The following is an 8989-nucleotide window of genomic DNA, read 5'->3' as shown; positions in this document are numbered from 1 at the left end:
TATATATATGTATATGAGTTTTATATAATATATAATTATATATATGTGTATATATATGTTTGTACATATATTATATATATATATATATACACATATATATAATTTTTTTTGACCAACAACTAAGAGACAGAAGCCTTGTTTCTAATACTTAGAATGGAATGGCATAATGTACAAAGTATCTTTCACTGAAGAAAAGTGACTTGCATTTGGGATTCATTAGAATATATTATCAACAGATTAGAATATTAGTAATTAAACTTTCATTTGGGGTAACATTGAACTCTTGCTCTATATAGCCAGTCACAACAATTGAACTTTTAAAAGTAAAACCGATGAAGAAAGCTGAATAAGCAGCACAGACTTCTCACACATTATAGTACTATTTATAAATCAGTATCAGTAATTAAAATATCACAACTAAATATTTAATTATGCTTCAAGTTATTAGAGAAAACAGTACAGCACAGTGGCCCTCTATGCCAGTTGATTTTAATTATCTTTTACCTTAATTATTTCAAATGTTGTTTCTTTCATAACTGAAATTTTCACCACAAAGTCTACTAGTAATTAATTGCACAATGATTTATTTATTATAGGACGGCTGAACTCCATCCAACAGGCTATTTTTATGAGTACATTAAAGCTAGGTCTAAACACAATTTGGATTAGTTTTCCTAACTGAAGTATTTCAGATTTTTCTGGTGTTTGGCTCTTTTATCCCATCCTACAATGTTATATTTGTGATTGAAACATTCAGTTGATTTAAAGGCATGCATTGGAGCTCATCTAAACATTTCATTAAGAATTACTCAAGTCTTGCATTAAAAATATTTTTCATTGTGAAAACCTTTCTTTAACCATTCATTTTGAAAAATTTGGCTGAATACCATTTTTCGTTTGTCAAAAGTCAGAATCACTTTCCAATGTATTATCCATTCATTACCACTCTTTGAAGTGAGCCAAAGCCAGAAGAATGCATACGCAATAATTTAATTTTGTTTGTACAAATAATTATATATAAACGTATATACACAAACACCACACTACACACACACACACACACACACACACACACACACACACAATCTCTGCTGAATTTTAAAATAATTAATATACTAGTCACTGAGAAATCTATGGCTCAGCTATGGGGCCCATATAATTTCAGAAGTTCCTATTTGAAGGGGTTCAGATGAAATCAGAAGGAATTAAGTTTGTTGTGTTAACTCTAGGAAATTTTTAAGTTGTGCTGGCTTTGGAAAAATCTATTTTTTTTTTCAAGTAGTTTAGGCAATCCTCATGCTGCAGATTTGATTCTTTTATTTGACACAGGTATATGTGTGTGTGTGTGTGTATGTTTGTGTGCACTCCCATTTCTTATTCAACAATTACACATCAGACACATCTTAGTCCATTTCACACTGCTATAAGGAACTACATGAGACTAGGTAACTTATGAAGAAAAGAGGTTTGACTCACAGTTCCACAGGCTTAACAGGAAGCATGCCTGAGAGGCCTCAGGAAACTTACCATCATGGTGGTAGACAAAGGGGAAGCATGGACCTTCTTCACATGGTGGCAGGAGAGAGAGAGAGAGAGAGAGAAAGGGGAAGTGCAACACACAGTTAAACCATCAGATGTGTGAGAAACTTATTATCATAAGAATAACCAGGGAGAAATCTGCCCCCATGATCCAATCACCTCCCAACAGATCTCTCCCCTAGTACATGGCGATTACAATTTGACATGAGATTTGCATGGGGACATTGAGTCAAATTATATTATTCTGCCCTGCCCTCCTCCCCAAATCTCATGTCCTTCTCACATTTCAAAACGAGTAATGCCTTCCCAACAGTCCCCCAAAGACTTAACTCATTCTAGAATTAACTCAAAAGTCCAAGTGGAAAGAATCATAAGAGACAGGCAAGTTCCACTCACCTATGAGCCTCTAAAATAAAAAAAAAAAAAAGTTAGTTACTTCCAAGATACAATGGGGGTAGAGGCATTGGGTAAATGCTCCCATTTCAAAAGAGAGAAATTGGTCAAAACAATGGGCCTACACACTCCCTGCAAGTCTGAAACTTAGTAGGGCAGTCATTCAACTTTGAAGCTCTGAAATAATCTCCTTTGATTCCATGTCTCACATCTAGGTCATATTGATGCAAGAGGTGGGTTCTCATGGTCTTAGGCCCCACTCTGGCTCTGCAGGCTATAGTTCCCATGGCTGCTTTCATGGGTTGGCACTGAATACCTGTAGCTTTTCCAGGTGCACAAATGGTCAGTGGATGTATTATTCTGGGGTCTAGATGATGATAGCCTTCTTCCCACAGGTCCACTAGGCAGTGCCCCAGTGGTGATTCTGTGTGGGTGCTCCAAACCCACATTTTCCCACTGCACTGCCCTGGTAGAGGTTATCCATGAGGGCTCTGCCATTGCAGTAGACTTCTGTCTGGATGTCCAGGCATTTTTATATATCCTCTGGATTCTGGGCAGAAGTTCCCAAACTTTAACTCTGGCTTTCTATGCACCTGTAGGCCCTAAGTCACATGGAAGCCATCAAGGTTTGGGTTTTACACTCTCTGAAGCTATAGCCCAAGCTGTATCTTGGGTCTTTTAGCCATGGCGGGAGCGGGAGTGGCTGGAATACAGGGCACCATGTCCCAAGGCTGCACAGAGCAGCTGCTCTCTGGGCCCAGCACTCAAACCACTTTTCCCTCTGAGGCCTCCAGGCCTGTGATGGGAGGGGCTGCCATGAGGGCATTTGAAATGCCCTGGAAAGACTTTTCCTATTGTCTTGGCTATTAACATTCGGATGCAAATTTCTACAGCAGGCTTGATTTTCTCTTGAGTAAATGGGTTTTACTTTTTCACCACATGGTCAGGCTGCAAATTTTCCAAACTTTTACACTCTGGTTTCCTTTGAAATATATGTTCCAGTTTCAGAAAATCTCTTTGTTCATGCACATAAGCATACACTTTTAGAAACAGCCAGGTCATTTCTTGAATACTTTGCTGCTTAAAATTTTCTTCTGCCAGATACCCTAAACCATATCTCTCAAGTTCAAAATTTCACAGATCTCTAGAGCAGGGTAAAATGCCACCAGTCTCTTTGCTAAAGCACAGCAAGAGTGACCTTTTGCTTACTTCCCAATAAGTTCTTTTTCCCCATTTGCGACCACCTCAGCCTGGACTTCATTGTTCATATAACTATTAGCATTTTGCTCAAAACCATTCAGCAGGTCTCTAGGAAGTTCCAAACTTTCCCACATTTTCCTGTCTTCTTCTGAGTCATCCAAACTGTTCTAACTTCTGCCTTTTACCCAGTTCCAAAGTTGCTTCCATATTTTCAGGTATCTTTACAGCAGTGACCCATTCTTTTGGAACAAATTTTTTTTTGTATTTTTCTCTTCTCACACTGCTATGAAACAACTACCTGAGACTGGGTAATTTATGAAGAATAGAGGTTTAATTAACTCACAGTTGTACATGCTTAACAGGAAGCATGATTAGGAGGTCTCAGGAAACTCACAATCATGCTGAAAAGCAAAGACCTTCTTCACATGGTAGCAGAAGAGAGAGAGAGAGCAAAGGGGGAAGTGCCACACACTTTTAAACCATCAGATCTTGTGAGAACTCATTCACTATCATGAGAACAGCAAAGGGAAAATCTGCCCCCATGATCCAATCACCTCCCAAAATGTCCTTCCCCTGACATGTGGGGATTACAATTTGACATGAGATTTGGGTGGGGACACAGAGCCAAACCGTATCAAGGCACAATTTTAAAACGTGAGCCTGTAATACACACACTGAAAGAGGATTGTAGTGGGGACTGCTGACCCTGGACTACTTTGAGGAACTAAGTGGCCAAATAACGCCTTGTGCACTTCTCCAGAACTTGACAACCTCAGCCTGGACTTCATTGTCTATCAGTTTCAAGACTGCCTTTGAAATACTAAAGGCAGTCTTGCCAAAACCCTCTGGTTAGGTCTAGATGTAACATCTCGCATGGGTGGGAACTCAGGAAATGGGAGAATTTCGGGTTTGGAGCACCTAGTAGGTTTCCAAAAAAAAGTGAATTGAGCATCCTAAGATTGACTTTAAAAGAGAAAACAGAGAACTAGGAAGCACAGGGCAGGGGATTAAGGTCAGGAACTGGGGATTTCTAGGCATCACTGTGGAAAGATTTACATGGCATGTGAATAAGCTGGTTCCTTTTTTCATAAATTGTTTTACTTTCTAAAGTAAAATCTGATGATCCTACATAGTTTCTGGGGATGGCACTGCAGGAATAAAAAAAGGGGAGGAAAACAAGGGCAGTCTCCCTCTTCATCTTGCCCAGTGCCCATGGCCAGGAAGCAGCAGCCCACCAAAGGCCTGTGTCCTGGGCTCCTGGGTTGACCTACAGGTTAGGAAGAGATGTTGAGGCTGGAGGAATATCAGACACAGACTCCTGGGATGACTCAGGAGCTGATATGAAACAATTCCACATTTTCCCCCATAGGTAGCAAGAGGCGTTTCTTAAAAAGAAGAGAAACATCAACTTTTGACATACAGGTGTGAAATAAGGAATGCATAAAAACACTGTTATTTTCAAAATGTAAATATTTCTTAATTTTAAACAGTTTCTCTTCTTGCCTTTTGGCAATCCTTTGAGCTGATACTTTCACCCCATCTCCAACCACATATTTGAAATTTAAGTTTTGTGAAATGAGGAATGATTTCGTTAGGGCCTAAGTTAAACACTAATTCAACAACTTCCTCAGAGATGAATAAGGAGGCTCTACCATACACAGGCGCGCGTGGGCCCCAGGGGGTTAGGGGAGTTGGGCCACAACTGCCACAGAGTCAAAGCCATTCCACCTGCCGGAGTCTGTGTCTTCCAAAGGTGGGCTGGAAAGACAGCTTTTAACTTACTGGCTTCCCAGTGGAAACAAAGAAAATAATTTGTTCTATTAGATCATGGCTTGTCTTGGAAATTTTCCAGCTTGGGAAATGCTTTAATTTTTGCTAGCATTCTGAAGAGACCAGCAATGAAAGAAGGTACTGTGTGCATGAGCAATTCAGGAATTAAAAGAGCAATGACAAATAACATGCTCGTTTTGAACAGCAAAGCATGTGAAATATTCCCAAAGGAAATGGCTCAGATGTCTAACCATACCTCTCAAACTAAAACTTTGTTAAATGATTGTATCAACCAAGAATTAGGAAGCTGTACCTAGAAGAAACAGCATTGTTTTAGGAGGAGATTAAATTACATATTTATCTGAGGAAGGAAAACTTTATACCTCATTTTTACTGTCTTTTGTTCATATTGATTTTTATCATAATTTAGAAACAGAGCAAAATATTCCCAAGCACAAAAGCAGAATAAACCTCACTTTCTTATTATGCTAGAGAGCTTCTAAGTAGCAAAGGATTTTGATTTAGATTCAGGCATTAAAATTAAATCATACATCCTAAGGAAAAATGATCTGTAATAATGAGAGCCACACACATGGGGTATGAGAGTGTTATTGAATAATGAAGCAAACTACAGTTGCAGGGTGTGGGGCCAGTATGATTTAATGAAGAGTGTTTTTGAAAACAAATTTCTTCTTTGCCATCATCTATCAATTGCTGGCATATTAGCAAACAAATTACTGGAAGAGATGAGTATCATAAAATAGAAAGAAATTATTTCTTGTCAATTAAAGTAGCTTCATTTTATGGAGGTCTTGTGGAGACTGTGAGTTAGGGCCTGTAGCTACAATTGCAAGCACACTCGCCAGTTCCTTCAGCAGGAGCAGGTTAGAGAGACCTTCGTTCAGCAACTGTTAGTGGGTGCCACTAGCCCCCAGGTAGTAAACAAGCATACGGTTCTGACATCAGCATTTTTCTCATTACCTAGGCTCCTTGGTTGACTTCCTTGAACACCGTCCAACACAGTGACCGAGGTCAACATTTTTCTGCATTAATTCTGAGTGACTTTGAAAGCCATGGGCTTTGGTCTTTTTCTTCTCTCCTCTTTTAAATCAACATCTTTATCTTGTTTGGTTCACTTTAAGATTTTTCTAACATGTTTATTAGTGATAGTTTAACCAGGTTACAGAGTTTTATAACATTTTTTAAAAGACACATTTCTTATTCCTATTGAGTGATAAAGATCATGGTGGTAAATAGTTTTTATTACCAGATTAAACAGATGAGGATTGGAATCCAATGAATTTATGAAAAAGGCTTTATCCACCCATCTCATTTTTTTGTGAGTGATTTTTATGTCATTAATGTTTTGGGAAAACACTGAGCTAGTTGCAATTGCGATGATTTTAATCACAAAAGATGCATTTTTTCCAGTTAGCTCTCATATACTGGAGGCGTTCTTATTTGGTAGTGGGAAGAAAAAGTGCCAGTCCAGCTATGATCGAATCTCTTGTTGACCTATGAGATATAATTCTGCATTGATTTTAGTTTAATATTTGACTTCTAAGGAATTTAAAGTATCTAACACATAAATACAATGTTTAACAAGTAATCATTGTCAAATATGTTCAAAGGGAATTAACTATATTTATTCATATTTATAGAAAAAATGAAAGAGAAAAAGAAAGATAGTCACTCTAAATAAGATGACTTCAAGTTATAAAAACATTTATACTTCCCTAAAATAGTTGATTTCAGCTCTCAAAGTACACAGGTTTGAGAAAAACATGGTGCAGAATTCTGAACCTGCTGCCCCATGCTCACATCTGGGAAAACGGCCGAGCTACTGTTGGGTATCTTCTGCTCAACAGTTCCTTTCTCTTTCTGAGAAGAACTACAAACATTACATTTTTTGCTCTAAAATCAGCATAAATAGAGGTTTCTCCAGCCCCAAAATATCAGTCTCTGTATTCTACGGGAGGGATTCTCCTTCCTGAAATCTTCTGCTAATCTCTCCAAAAAATCCTACCAACAAGCAAGGGCAGAAGCACCATCCCAGCTTTCAGGCTACAGAACAGTTGCTTTAGAAAGTATTTGAAAGAAAGAAAAGATGGGCAATATTTTAATGACCAGTTACTCCTAAGGACGGTGGGCACCCTTCTCTTCCCACCCCAGGGCTGGGAAAAAGCATGGAGCCAGGCTGCCAAGCTGGGTGCAATGTTTACTGCATAAAAGATGAGGGCATTTTGGAGCTGGGCATGTTGGCGGCAATGTGGGGTGATGACTGTAATCACAGTGTAGGTGTTGCTTCCAATCTTAATCAGGGAAATCAAAGAGAAAAGGGTAGAAATGGTGGAGACAGAAAGATGAGGAAAGCCTGGATTGAATGCAGCACCTCTCCAGGTCAGACACCATTAAGCATTTCCACTACGATCAAGAATAAATATCTCGTGTACCCCATAAATATATGCACCTGCTATGTACTCACAAAAATTAAGAATAGAAATAATAGGAAATAATATTTTTTGCCTAGGAATACAAATCCACATGTAACACTAAAATGGATATTTTATAAAATAATTTTGATTCTGTGTCTGAAGTTTTATGTTTTTTATACTTTTTTATAGCTGGCAATGATGTACAAAATTTATTTTATGATCCATCAGTAGTTTATGACTCACATGCCAGGCGTGGTGGCTTACATCTGTAATACCAGCACTTTGAGAGGTTAAGGCAGGTGGATCACCTGGGGTCATGAGTTCGAGACCAGCCTGGCCAACATGGTGAAACCCTATCTGTACTAAAATATGTATGTAAAAACTTACCGGGCATGGTGGTGCATGCCTGTAATGTCAGCTACTTGGGAGGCTGAGGTAGAATTGTTTGAACCTGGGATGTGGAGACTGTGGTGAGCTGAGATTGCACCACTGCACTCCAGCCTGGATGACAGAGTAAGACTCCATCTCAAAAATAATAATAACAATAATAATAGTTTGTGACTCACAATTTGAAAAAAAAAATTTCACTGTATCATCTTCTATAGCTTAAGTGAATTCATGGAGTCATTAATGGTTTGTATGAATGGATTTCTTGTGGAAACTGATAATTGCACCTGGAGTAATTTGAAATGAGAGAGAGGGGAAGGAAGGGAGAAGCATTTTAGCTTCAAAAGTTGGATCTTATGAGCATAAGCCCTGGGGAAAGTTCAGACTTCATAGACCAGGGAACACAGTGAGGTCTTGATCAATTCTCCTTTGCTGTCTTGGCTATGAAAGTCTTTACTCCCATTGGAGTAAACACATCCTTTCTTAGACATCTGATTATCTGTTTCAAAGCAAGATACTTTAGCTCTCTGATCATTTAATCATTGACCCATTTGCATATTAACCATACGTTTAGTAAGGACTACTATCTGCCTGACACTACACAGGCCCCCTATGGATGCAATAACAGACAGAATTAGACAAACTACCTCTCTCTCTTTCTTTCTTTTTATTTATTTCTTTACTTATTTTTCTTTCTTTCTTTTTCCTTCCTCCTTTCCTTCCTTCCTTTTTCCTTCCTCCCTCCTTCCTTGCCTCCTTCCTTCCTTCTCTCCCTCCCTCCCTCCTTCCTTCCCTCCCACCTTCCTTCCCTCCTTCCTTCCCTCCTTCCTTCCCTCCTTCCTTCCTTCCCTCCTCCTTCCTTCCTTCCCTCCTCCTTCCTTTCTTCCCTCCCTTCCCTCCTCCTTCCTTCCTTCCCTCCTCCTTCCTTCCTTCCCTCCTTCCTTCCTTTCTTTTTTTGAATAGGGTCTTGTTCTGTTGCACAGACTGGAGTGCAGTGGTACAATCTCAGTTCATTACAACCTCATCTTCCAGGCTCAAGTGATCCTCCAGCCTCAGCCTCATCAGTATCTGGGACCACAGGTATATGCCACCATGTGCAGCTTATTTCTGTATTTTTTGTAAAGAAGGGGTTTCATCATGTTTCCTGGGCTGGTCATGAACTCTTGAAACTCAAAGTGATCCACCTGTCTCAGCCTCCCAAAATGCTGGGATTACAGACCTATAACATCAAACTACCTATTTTTATTCCTATGTCACTGAAGTCT

The sequence above is a fragment of the Sapajus apella genome, unplaced genomic scaffold (genome assembly GCF_009761245.1).
Source record: "Sapajus apella isolate SASKATOON/1434 unplaced genomic scaffold, GSC_monkey_1.0 scaffold60, whole genome shotgun sequence".
Lineage (NCBI taxonomy): Eukaryota > Metazoa > Chordata > Mammalia > Primates > Cebidae > Sapajus > Sapajus apella.
Note: the sequence above shows the minus strand (reverse complement) of the source record.